Below are 13,931 nucleotides of genomic sequence, written 5' to 3'. Positions count from 1 at the left end.
CTAGCTTGTTCATAAGCTCGCCTTTCTACACTAGCTTCAGGTGAATGGTGGCAAAGCAGCCCTTATCCTGGCCAGGGTCAGAGCAGGGTGCTGGGGAACACTCCTTCCTGCATCCAGAAAGACAGGTGTATGCCTGGAGGTGATGGCTTTGTGAATAAGCATCTGTATAAGCAGGATTTCAGGAGTATTATGCCTTTTCTGACTCCTGGACCCATTGCATACCTTGTTATTACCATGGGTGGCTGCTAATTTTGACTGTTCATTGCTACCGGCTGACTTTGGGTGAGAGCAGGCTACCAGACCTCCTGCTCTTAGGGACCTTCAAGCACATAGCTGTTCAAGGAACCCAAAATGTCTTGTGACCCTTGGTGAAAATTCTGCCCTACTTTGTGTTCACCACAGACCAGCATCAGCTTGGGAAGACCTGGGCAAGCACGGGTCATGTGTCTGAGTGCCCAGCTTTTCCCTCACCTGAGTTTGATTTAAAAACTGCAACACAACATGCACCAAAAGCCAGCAGACTTAGTGCTGGTAGTGCTCTTACACCAAGCACTACCCAGGGGACAGTCAGTCTTCAAGATGGGTGGGAAATTAACCTTAATGTTTTATCATTCCTGGGCTCTTTTGCATCTACACTCAACTGCCACCTTGTACACCAACTATTTTACGGCACACCTTCTGTTTTTTATGAGGTGCTTCTTTCCTTGCGGTTGACATTGGTCCTTCATGTGAATTAAGTGTCAGATTGTGAAAATCTCCCTTGCACCAATGGCATTAATGAAGCAAATTTGCAGAGATGAGGATCTGGCCCATACATTTTATACATATTTTCTTTGGCCGTGTCTCTGAGGTGGATAATCATGAAGCTGACAGTCAAATCTGCTTACATCTGACAGCACATGCAGAGGTTTGGGAAGTTTGGGGATCCATCAGGGATAATTTTTAGCAAAGACTCGGTAGTTCAACAAGTAGTTGGGGTCACACACTGACAGTGGGGTGAGGAACCTCTCAAGACAAGGCTTGAACACAAGGTAGCTCTCCATACCAAGCGTGGAAAGAGCAATGTCTTACAGCCTGGAGATTCTCTGCAGCTGATGAATTGCCTGTCTCCTTCCTGCTTCAGCAATGTGCTGTCAAACTCATAAAACTCTTAGGAAATTCTGTTTGCACCTGAGCCAATGATGCTGAAACTGTGCGGTGTACTACCAGGTCACAGCGATTAGTGAAATGCTCCTGGGCACGGCACACTACACGCAAGTCACTCTGAGACAGGATTTTAAACAGGAATGCTGAAAACAGAAGTCCAGTGAGAAATCATAGCGAGAACAGCCATTCTGGGAGAGCATTTCTAAGAGGCGTTACAGAAAAATATAAGTTTAAAGAAGTTACGTTCACGTCATTGAGGACTGAAATGTCGCAGGGAAGGACAAGAGCTGTTTTGTTCTGGACTGTCGTGAATGATGGTTTTAAGGAAATTGTTACAACTCTTTGCTTAGGTGTATGGTGGGTTAGACATGAGGAACTGGCCTCACAAAATCAGTAGGTATTGATTTATTGGTGTGCTTGACCAGAAGGGTGCTGGTTGATGAAAAGACCAGAGGGTCAGTGGTACAGGGAGGAGAAACTACTGCCCCCGGCTGCTCTCCCTCCTGCTGGTGGTGGGCAGACATGTGCCCTGCTTCAGCCACCACAGCTCAGGTGATGGGATGACTCTCCTTGCCAGCTTCACATTGAACAACATGCTCACAAAGGCCAAACCCTGCTGCTTGGACACACTCTGGTTTTTGCTGCCCACTTCAGACACACCTTTGGTTGTCAGTGGTAATATCCTACTCTGCTGCAGCTAGCTTGGCTCTCTTAATTTTACTCCTATGAGATCCCTTTACCAGTAGTTATTACAGCCAACCAAGGCATCATGCCCATTAAACTTTCTTCTACTAGGCAGGTCAAACTTGATCTAATAGCTGTGGGTTGAAGGTGTTTGCATAATATATTCATTTTGACATGCCACACTAATCCATGCAACTCTCAGTGCAGGAGGTTGGGGACAGCATTGTCAAAACTACATGGTTCTCACTGAGGAAGGCTGCAAGCTCTGCAATCCCCAAATTATACCCAGGAAGTACATGGTGATACCTGCTGACATTTTGCACAACGGCAGACAAAAATAGCTGCCCTGGTAGAGGAGGATGAGGGAGTCAGTAGGGACTTACAGCTGGAGGGAAAAGGCAGCAAAAATAAAATAAAAAGCCTTCAGATCAGGATGCTGCCACCCTTCTCTTGGATGCTTTACATGTTGGTGGTGGAGGAAACAGCGTGTCTCAACATTTCTCACCATTGTTGTGTGAGGACAGACACCTGTTAGGGACAACCGGTGAAGGACTATGCCTCCCAATACCAGGAAGAACTTGTACTACTGTGTCTTCTGCGAGGACGTGGCTGGGACAAGGGCTGCCTGGCAGGTCCATGCTGTACCCTCCCTCCTCCTAGCTCAGGGGATTGCTGGCCTCTGTGCCAGTTTGGCACACATCCCAGCACAGCGATGTCCTGGCACCCCCTGTTGAGCAGAGCACCCTGCTGCTGGGGCACTGTAGGCACGATTGGAGCACTGGCCAGTATGCTGTTGGCAATATTGAAACAAATAAAATCAAACTGATTTAATTGCTGCTCCCAGGGTATTGCTCACTGCTTTACTTTTGTCTGGAGGTTGCTGTGGGTCTGAGGGCTTTGGAGGAGGAATGGTTTGCTCTCACCTGACCCACATCCAGGCTGATGTGTGGGGCTGGCTGCCTTTTTGCAAGGAGTGCAGTGGAGCAAAAACCCCTGAGTGCAGCAGTTTATGTAGCAGTTGGGTTTAAATTGATGCTCTGGGTATGTAAAATCCCAGGAGGTGGTAGCAGGGCTCTGAAGGGAACATGATTGCCAGAGCTGTAATAGTGTGTCTGAGCTTACTGGACTAACTAAAAAGTCTTTTTATGACTTTCCCTGAGAATCTTTCCCTTTCTCTGAAATATTGCAATGAGTGGGCTGAGGACCACACAGGTCACCTGACCTCTTCCAAGCCTCGTCAAGGGCTGCGTGCCCAGCGTCGTCACAGCCCCATCAGCAGGGCAGATCTGCCTGCTCCTCCCAACTCTTTGCTGGGGAAGAGCACTGCTCCCCAAGGGCCAGCAGTGAAGGGGCGGTGGCACACCAGGCACATCCTTGCTGTCTTTCCATCTTTATGTCAGAGCTCCGCATGGCTTTGTCCTTGGGCTTCTTCTCTTCTCCCTCTACTTCTCTTCAGGTTTTCCTATCTGCAAATTTCAATTCAGTCAATGCTGGTGACTCACAGACCAATGTCGCTCTCCCAAATCACAGTCCCAGTTGCCTTTTTGACATATCCTAGTGGATGTCTGGTCACCACCTCAAGCCCTTTGCATCCAGGCTATGCCTATGTCCTACAGGCTATTTCTGTACAGCAGCTCCAAGCTACCACCTATCCATCACCCTGCAGAGTCACATCTTTCCTCCAGCCTTCCCTGCACCCACCTTTCCTCCTAGCCTGACAAATGCAGCTTGATAGGCTTGTGGAGAGCCACCATGAAGTTTCCTCTTTGGGTTCTTGGTGGCCATTTCTTCCTCTCTGTAAATCTCCCTGTACCTTCGTGCTCTTCAGCAGTTCCTTCTTCAGATAGTCCCACTTCAAATTCATCACTTGTTGGTGCCCCGAGGTCCATGCAGTGGTGGGTGGTTAAGCCCTTGCTCTCACCTGGTTGTAGCTGTCTCTGGTCTTGAGCTGGAAATGTCTTTTTAGTGTGTACTTGCTAAGGGTCTGGCATGGGAGGCTACTCACTTCTGAGCAAAAATTAACACATTAAACTACAGCTTTGATTACAAATGCAAAGACATCCTTTCTCTAACCTAGGAGCAAAGACTTGGTCTACATATTTCCCAAGAGGTGAAAAGGGAGCAAAATAGTCTTTATTTACCCTGGTGCAACTTGGGGTGTGTAAGTGCAGAAGAGAAACTGCTGTGCACCTGTGTGGCCCTCTCGACAGGTGCCAGGTTTGCTCTGAGGCTTGGGAGCCTCCACCATGGCAGGTCCATACCCGCATCTCAGCCACCAGCATGAAGAGAGGGCATTTAATACATCACCAGCCAGGCTAAGGAAAGAAGAGAAATTCAGGCAAAACAGCTTCCAAAATATGTTTTGGAAATCTGCAAGAGTTTGACGCTCTTTTAAGATTATTTTCATTTTGTGTAGACAGAAGAACTGCTAGGATAATGCTAGGACAGGATAATTAGCTAATTAGCTAAACATAATGTCTAAGTCTCTTTTTTTCATCTTTATGCCAACTTTATTTTTAAACTCCCTCCCCTCTAGCCAAAAATCCAGCTGTTTCTCACAATCATCTTATGATTAATCTTAGTCCTCATTGTAATCAAGAGCAAAAATCCCCTTTATTACACTGTGGCAAGGTTTTCTGCTAAGACGATTTTGGTCAATGTTTTTTCAAATTGCACATTTAAATAAACATGAGTTTTTACTTAAAAAAGCAATTTGGGCAGAAAGTAATCCTATTTAAAACATTATTTCGGTAGATGTACTCTTTACAAAATCCTTTCTGGAAGGATCATTTTTGATTTAAAAAAAAATCATTCCTGATTTGAACAAAAAGTGTGGAGAGAAAAGGAAATTATATTGCAAATGCTTTGTATAAAAATAAAGACTTGCCCTCACCAAACGCTTCCAAATTTAAACAAAGCAAGCTTGAAATTCAGCACAAAAATAGGTTTTCACTCCTGTTTGTTTTGACTTTCCTTCTGGCTGATTTATTACCCTTGGCACCCTGCAACACTGCCTGAGCGGTCTTTCATTACTCTGCTCTTTTCTTTCGGACATGATGAAACTTTCTGGCTCTTCGCTGTCCCCCCAGCAGTGATGAACATGGTGCAGGCATCCAGCTCTTCCCAGCCCCTGCCCTCCAACTCTGCTGCCAACCACCCACCTTCAACCCTGGTGTTTGCTCTCATCTTGCTTCTGTCGGCAATTTGGGTTGCACTGGCATGTGCCTGGGAGGATGGGAGATGGCTGGGGGAAAAATAAAAAAGGAAATGCAATTAATAAAATAAATTAATCAATTAAAATCCAAACCCATGCCCCAAATCTTTCCTCCTGTTTACACACCAATTTTTTAAAAATTTTAGGGGGCTTCTAGCTGCAGTGGCCACCGAAGCATGGGAGATGCTAGGGTACCAGGGCAGCCAAGCAGGCAGGCAGCCAGGGTGGGCCAGGTGAGCCCAGCCTGCTTTTTATCATGTACATATTTTGTATACACCCCAGCTTGTGTTTTCCACCTTCGTTTTGCACCTCTCGCCAAGGAATTGCAAACTCAGAGCAACAAGTCCAGGGGATTTACTAGTCTGTGGTGCTGTTTTGAAACACCTAACCCTGTGATTTATTTTTTTTAGGCCCGCTTCATGATGGTTGCTTTGTCCCGGCTTGTCTGTTTGGAGCTGCTGGAGCTGGCACCAAGGCAATCTGCTGTGAGAACAGGGGTGTGCCGATGCAGGCCAGGCTGTGCTTGCTGGCAAAGCGGGGATGAGTGAAGCCTTGGGCATGAGCACCGGACGGGGGTGGCATCACCTACTGTCAGTTGTCACACCCGTGAATAAGTAGAAATACACTGTCAGGCATATTTGTATATGCACACTCACAGTGTCCGGACTGGTTCTTCATGAGACCTACCATAGACGCTCCAGCCTGGCAGTGGTATGGGTCATGAAATCTGTGGCCTTTCCCAGTTTTTCCCTTGTGGCAGCCTAGTTTTGCCAGTGGCTCCGTACACTCAGTTCTCCCGTTAATGAGGCTGTAATTAGGCAGAGCTAGTTGGGAAATGTTTTTTTCCACTCCATCAAAGATACTGAGATCTTGAGCATTACCCCATTTGGCAGTGGCATAAACAGGGGATGTTACAAAATTGATTTAATCTGCATTTTTGGGGTGGGTTTTAATTTTTTTTTTTTAAATCACTTCTCAGACACAACTAAAGGGCCACTGCCATGCTGTTTGCCTGTGCTTGCCATTGGAGAGCACGTGCAAGGTGCAGTCAGACACCAGGGAAGTGGCAGGAGGGAAGATAATGCAGCAAACCCCTCATCATAGACTTGAGTCACTATGGGGTGCTGAGATGCTGGCAAGGAGAGTGGCTACTCCAAAAAGCCTGGAAATGTGAGCTCAGCAGACCTCACAGGTTCAGAAATCACTGATTAAAACAATCCCTCCCAGAAGAAAATTCCCCCCGTACATGCTTTATGGAGGCAGGATGGTGTCTAACACGATTTTTGAATGCTTTGTTTTGGCAACATGAGGTCTCATTTCTACCCGTCAGCAGATGTATACAGCCAACACTTGAATATGTAAATTACAGGGTATAAATTAAATTAGTATTGTGAAGTTCAAAGGCATGTATTGGCTATTGAATCATCTAATACTAAGATCTTGCTAGCTACCGAGGGATCCAGATAACTGAGTCTTGGCAAAGGCGTGCTTTTGTAGTCTGTGCACAGGACACGTGGTGATCCAACCAACACTTCTCTCATCCAGGCCAGAGTCACAGAAATTATATAAGTATGTATGACTTTTGAAGAAACTAAAACCCACACACAAAACCAACAGATTCTTAACTTCAAGCTCAACTTCAGGCTTGTGCTAATTGCAATGAAGCCAACAGCATTATTCAGCTATCAGGAAAGATACAGAGAAGGGTAAGGGATGATCAAGGGCATGCAAGAGTTTCCATATGCCAGACACTAAACAGACTTGGACTTTTCCTCTTGGAAGAGAAATGACTGCAAGTTAGATGAACTAGAAGTTGTGGTATCTTGAAGGTGATGGATGGAATAACCAGAGGATTATTCACCACACAGTTGAACACAAGTACAAAGGCCACCAGTGAATATTTTGAGCAGCAGGTTCAAAGCAAACACAAGAAAATGCTTCCTCACCTGACACACAATTACACCAAGCCCCTGTCTGCCTCCATGGAAACTTTTGTGTCTCAAGTCGTCAGTCAAGTCCTTTTTTTGTAGTTTTCAGAGCGAATAGAAAGAGCTGCTCCATCTGTAATAGGAGGGGTGTTGGGTTGAGAAGAACCCATCACATAACAGGTACTTTAAAATATTTAATCCACAAAAAACTTCATCTTCTTACCATACAACTGGCTAATTTGTTAGCCCAAAAGGAAGTTCAGCAGCTCTAGCCCGCCAGAAAGCAGCAGCACCTGGCGCCTTGCACAGTGTCACTTGCCAGTCTGGAGCAATCAGTCAACTGCTTAATAAGGAAAACACTTGAAACCTTTAGTGGTATTTTTCTTTGTTAATATGAAGAGGTGACACACACATCTAAGCAGCACTCACTTGCATTGTGCTACTTTATATGAATGCACATAACCACCTGCGACCCGCCAGCCCCTCATTTGTCAATGAGGAGCAATCATTCAGCCACTTAACAATTGCCAGGAGAAATGCTCCGAAGCTTTCCAACTGGAAATTAAAGTGCAGCACTTTGGTGAGTGATTGCAATTCCCTGACAAAGCATCCTGGAGTCTTAAAAATAGCCATACATTTATATATATATATCTGTAAACAGTTGACAGTTGATTTCTTACTTCCATTTCTAAGCAGGCTGCATAAATTCTCTAATTAATGGTCATTAGGGATTTAGAAGACAAATGAGTCATTCATTAGCTTGGTGTCCAAACTAATGAGCAATAAATGCTTATGAAAGACATGATTTATTTAGTATTTAAAATCCATGTCATTATGTGATACCTGATGAAGTTGCCAAGAAACAAAGATGACCCATGCCTTGGAGCCGTGAGGGACAGCCGCCTGCTGTATAGGACCACGCAGGTGCCAAGTCTGGGGGACTCCTGGGAAGTCAGCAGCCTTCCCATGACTAACAAGGGTTAGCTTAGCCAGCTGAGACCAAGTTTTCTCCTAGTGTTAATTGTTTTCCTAGAGGCTGGGTCCAGGAGGATCATTCCTGGCTATTTCTGATCACCTATCTGAGGGCTTCGATACATATATGTGGCACTGCCATGTGCTGCATGTCCTTGTCCCAAAGCCATTTTTGGATTTTCCTTTGATACCACCCAGATGAGCAGCCAAAATGCTGTAGAAGAGCCTGGCTGTGCTGCTGCCCCGATACCAGTCGGTTTTGTCTGTGATCTTTCAAGAAGGCTTTCCATCCACCCAGCCTTCCTTTCCCACATTTGAGAGCTGGACATGTAATAGTCTGGAACAAAGCTAATGTGCCAAAATGTCAGAAGTAATGAAAAAAGAACATCACAGAAGGAGCATTAGTTACAGCTGGTCCTGAGAAAAATTTACTGTGCATCCTGTTTAAGCAAGCCAGGAGATAAACTGGATGGCTGCTTCACATGCCATGTGGACAGGGAGTTGTAATGCTAGCAGGTACTTAACTCAGGTAAAACCAGGATTGCAGATGGAAGTACTCACCTGTCCAGGCTTATAAAACCTGTTGGTGCCAAAGGGAGGGCAACTGTTGCCCTAGCAGAGGAGGATTTGTGGTCAGGGAGGAGGACATGTAATGGGTGCTTATTTTGGAAAAGAAGTTTCTGCACTGCTTGGTGTGTGTCTGTGTTTGCTAACGCAACCCTGTGGAGTTGCTTTCTCATGGCTCAGGCTCTTCTGGTCCTGTGAATCTCTTCCAGCCCTAACACTTAGCCCCTTTTCTTCTCTGATTTTGCTGCTGTTTATTTTGGGTTATTGGAGGAAGATGGTTCCTTTCAGGTAACTGGCATCAGCTACCTCAGGCGGGTCCTGCAAACCATTGGTTTTGGGGAGCTGTGACTCCTCTGGAAATGTGGTTTCCAGCCAAGCAGACAGCAGGTCCAGGTCCCTGCAGGGATCCCTACTCATGGCTCTGCTTATGGTGGGCTGGGGGATTGGATCTGAGTCAGCCCAGTGCACGCTCTGCTTATTTTGGGAACCTCATCAAACAGAGAGGACAGGTTTACAAAGCAGAGAGAGTCATCTGTTTTCTTTCTTTCTCCTTCTCTTCTCTTGCTCCTTACAGGGCAGTCAGTCTTCACACAGACCTCTGATCTTGTTGCCTGGGTAGTCATGGTGCATTATTCATTCTCTGATGCAAGTAGAAAGCAGGAAACAGTCTCAGTCATGTTTTCCAGGCACAGGTTTGGCATGTTTTTTAATCATAGGTACTTCATATGCACTATTTTAGCATTGGGCTAGAGCTACTTTCCTAAATGTTTCAGATAGCAAGAATTTCAAAATTGGTACAAGCAGACATTTTAGGACCAGACAATTCAACTCCTTTTCTTAAAAAGAAAGGATCATCAAACCCCCTGTGTCTGGTAGGGTAAGAGTCTGCACTTTCACTGATGTCCTTCAAAGTTCTGAAAATCTGGCATTTAATTAAGTCATTTTTAAAAGATAGATGTCACTGAAATGTGCTTAAGGAGACAATTAAAAAACCTGAAAATTAATTCAAAATAAAAGGATCTCTTCAGATGCGTGATTTTTGGCATGAGGGTCCTCCCAGACCACAACTAATTACTGCGGAAACCAGAGGCAAGACTGAGCTGAGATCATTTTGCTCCTAAACAAGTTCCACCATGTCCCTGCTGAGAGCAAGGGGTCCACCAGCACGTGGTGTGTATCTCCGGTGCTGCCCAGGCTTGGGGAAGGAAGACAAGACAGCATGTTACCTCCGCTCTGCAGCACTCAAACGCTTGTGAGAGGTTTGAAGCTGTTGCCAGCAGGAACCAGGTAGACAGTTGATGTCTGTGTCACCTCCATGAGTCTGTCTGCAGCCCCTGAGCCAGATCGTGGAGGTCTGGGGCCTGTGGGAAGACGTGGCTGCCCACCTTATCTTGCTTCAGTTGGGCACAGCAAGCACACGGTGGCTTCTGCAAACGTTGGGGTCTTGAGGGGGATCCCTGAAGGGACCAAAGGTTCTTCTGACTTGACCATGTCAAAGGTCAATCTCCGGAGACTCGGATTATTGGACTATAAATAGTAAAGTAATGCATGTGTGTGACAGAGTGACTTCCCCCTGTGGATATCCTTTAACTAGCCAGGTAAGATGTGCTGGGTGCTCTGAGCTGGCTCTTCCCACTTCAGAGCTCTCTAGTTAATCTTGCCTGTCATGGCAGAGTGGCACGGATCTCATCCAGGAGCAAACAACCTGACGCTCAAATAAGATAAGCAATTTGTGGCTTCGTGAAACATCAGTGCAGCTCAATTTATGCCATTTAAGAAAGGCATTTATTGTTTCCTTGCATAAGCAACAGCAGCAAAGGTAAAACATTCTCCCTTGCTGTTTTTTTGAAGGAGGTTGTAGCCCTTTTTAATGTGTGACCTTCAAGCTCTACAGAAAACTTACAAATGAAAAGCTCCTGTGAGTAATCCCATTTGTAGTCAATCTAGTTGCATTCTGCAGAGGTTTGGTATAAGTCTCTCACCTCAGAATAGCAGGTGATAAACTAAGGGTGTTGGGTTTTTTTATTTTTAATAAATGGATTATTTGGCATTCAGAAATCCTCCCTTAAGCCCCAGACTCTGAATTACACTACTGCAAGAAATGTTTTTAATTTAATTGAAGACTGGTTCTTAAAGACTTGCAGCTCTGGCCATGGTGGGTGCCTTTTGTCACAAAGCTGGTCCTTGATGATGCTTTCTACCTGTGGGGTTACGTGGGAGTGGGAAAAACAACATGCAGCGTGGGCTGGATCGCCTGTGTCCTTTGCAAATGCTTCTCATTAATTTAGTGATGAATGAGAAAGTGGGGGGAGAAGGGGCATTTTTCTTCCTGCTGTCTTAATCGATTCTCCATGTAAGCAAATCTCTTTCTTGGCAGCTTGTAGAAGTTAATAAAAAATAAGTGACAGAAAAGTAAGTTTTTTGGCAGGGACTGAAGCAGCTCAGTCTTGGCAGGTGACCTCCAAGGGCACCTGGGACCAGGGTTCAGCAGGGCGTTTGCCCCCCCCCAGCCCTGGCTGAGTGCTCAGACAAGGCGAGGCTGCTGCGGGGTTTAGCCTGGATAATTAAAGAGGTGTCCAGGTCTCTTGGTGATTAAAGAGGCTTTCTGTATTTGCCTTCCAGAGCATTGATTTCAAACCTTGGCCTCTCTGGACAAAAGGGTTAGCTGACCTCTTGCTTTTTCATTTAGTTTTTTATATGGGGGGGTGAGATAGCTGGGAGAAAATGTGTAAGGGATTGCGAGCTGACCTGGCCTGCTCAGTCTGCAATATGAGAGTGCAAAAATTATATTTTTCCTGTAGCAAACAGTCATTGCAACTCTATGTTTAACATCTGCACAGACAAAGCAGCTGGGGGGTAGGCAAATGAATCCTTCTAGGGGAATGGGTCTCCTTGATGAGTGCAGCGGGTGCTCCTGTGAAAACTGGGACTGATTTGGCTGAGTTATGAGCCTTGGAGAGCTACAATTTATTCATGCAATGAGTATGCCTATACATCCATCCGGAGGAGAGGCTGGCTGCCCCATGCCCACGCTGGGGCTGAGGGAGGCTTCCACAGGGACTTGACTCATCACTCACAGAGTTTCCTAATCTCTGTGTCAGTCAAGTAGTGGCTTCAGCCTGATGCGCAGAGCTGCTCTTAAAGGGATGCAGCAAATTCAGCCTTCCCTCCCCTTTGAGGAGACCAGGCTTCAATTGCAAGGAAATAACTTCTTCCCATTAAACCACAGATCTAAACAGTTTTCATCCTTCTCTTCACCTGTACACATTAGGGATACTCCTTATCTCTCATCTGAGCATTAGAAGACCAGCTCTCCTCAATGCATGGCCATAAATGTGGGCAAATCCCTAGCCCTTGGCAGGTAATGGGAATGCTGGGACAGCTCAACCCATGAAGCAGCTCCTAAAGGCTGAGGCTGCCTCGTTTGTGGTCTGCATTTAAGGCTAAGCTGCAGAATAGTTGGAGGAATTATTTTAAAGGTGCTTTCTGGGGGCTCTGGAGCACAGAGAGCAAAATGAACTTCTGCAAAATGGCCCAGGGCAAGATCTCTGCATACCGCTTATTTCTTGGACCAGGCCTGATTTCAGACTCCTTGAACACTTGATCTAGTTTAGTGGTCAAGAGGCAGGAGGATAAGATACAAGCCAAGACTACCTTGGGTTATTGCTCCGTGATGGGCAAGATGTGTTATTTTGATCTATTCTTAAAAACAACCCAACAACGCAATAAATCGAACAAAAACAAACTCGCAAAATGGTGCTTATCAGCAGTGGCTAATCCAGCAGGCTCACTGGTGGGAGTCAGGGCATGGTGGTCTTTCACCAATAAGCTCCTCTGTGCATCTTCTGTTCATAGCTAGATTTAGGCAAATTTTTTTTTTGTCTGTTGAGCAAGCCAAGGGGAAATTTGGCATCAAACAAATTGAAATGGGCATTTTTTTCTTTTGCAAAAGGAAAAAAATGTTACTTAAGTATTTAAAATGTTTTCAGAATGTTTGGTTTGATTAAAATCACATTGTATTTGGGATTGTTTCACCTGTCCTATAAAAGTCAGGTCAACTTTGAAATGAAAAGCATCGCTCTGGAGTGCAGAGTCACCCTATTTTGAAATGCGATGCGAGAACAGAAAATGAACAGGCTGTTGCTTCAGTGCACTGAAATCTTTTAATAGCTTAAATTTAAAGAAACACATGCCTTAGTGTTTCTACAGTTGAAGGTATAGACCCCAATGTGCAAATATTTGGAATTGCCAGAACAAAAAAATACCTCATTACCCAAAAATTAATTTTCCTGAAGCTGCCATTACTGTCAGCATTTTCCACCCTGCCAACAAACAAACAAGCATTCTGTCCTCTAGATGAGGACAATAAGATGCCTCAAACATTTTTTATTAAAACTTTGAATCAAAGTAGTTTTCAAAGTCGCAGAGGGTCTTTTATTTATAGAAAATTCAATCCAAGAAAAAACACAGATTTTTGGACAATGAGAAAAATAATGGTGATTTGGGAAGAGATCTTTCAAGTTTCAAAAGTGGTTCCTTTTTAATAAACACCAGTAAAAGAGCCACAGAGAAAAAGGAAAATCCAATGAAAGGTCTCTGTTTCAAGGCCTGCCAAGGCAGATACAGCTTCAGGGCTTCGCCTATCCTACCTGAAGGCTTCTTCCACCTGCTGTGGTTTTTGCAGGAGTTGCTTCCATGAGCTTTGTCCAGCCTGAAGGACAATTTCTGGAGGAAGATCAGGCTTAAGGGCTTACACCCTCACTGCAGCCCCTGAATTGCCTCCCTGCTTGAAATGGGCTCTCCTGGGACCTGGGAGGTCCCAGCTGTGGGTGAGTTTTGAGCCTCATGCTGCCTTTTTTGGGAAGGATTCACGTGAAAGCCAGTTTCCCCGCTTACGGCATTTGTTAACTGTGGGAACCCAGGCTTCCTCCAATCTTAGATAGGCAAACAAGTGGCTTTAATTTTGCTTGTATCTAAGAGTGTTGCCAAATTAAATGTGCCATGAATGGGCAAGAAGTGATAGAAGCAGCACTTTCAGAGGCTAAATCGAGACCATGCTCCTCTTCCATCAGGAGCTCCCTGGCAATAGGGACATTTTCACCCGTGTCACGCACATCCAGGGACAGTAGCAAAGCATGGGGCAGGTCTTCATGCTTATTTGGGGTGAGACAGCCCAACTTCCATCTGTGGAATCAGCAGGCTGCTCGGGGTGCTGAGAGCGTGCTGATACCCCACATTGCAGCTGCAATGGCACCAGGAGGATGTTACTGCTAAATAAAGATGATGCCTTTCAAAGAAACCAAGGATTTGGGTCTTTACACTGGGTTTCTCATGCCTGCAGTGAAATTAGGCACATGGCTCCCAAGGCAAGGAGAGCATGTCAGAAAATCCCAGCCTTGCAGGCAGCAGGATTTAGTCGT

This window comes from Phalacrocorax aristotelis, chromosome 5 (assembly GCF_949628215.1).
Source record: "Phalacrocorax aristotelis chromosome 5, bGulAri2.1, whole genome shotgun sequence".
Classification (NCBI taxonomy): Eukaryota; Metazoa; Chordata; class Aves; order Suliformes; family Phalacrocoracidae; genus Phalacrocorax; species Phalacrocorax aristotelis.
Note: the sequence above shows the minus strand (reverse complement) of the source record.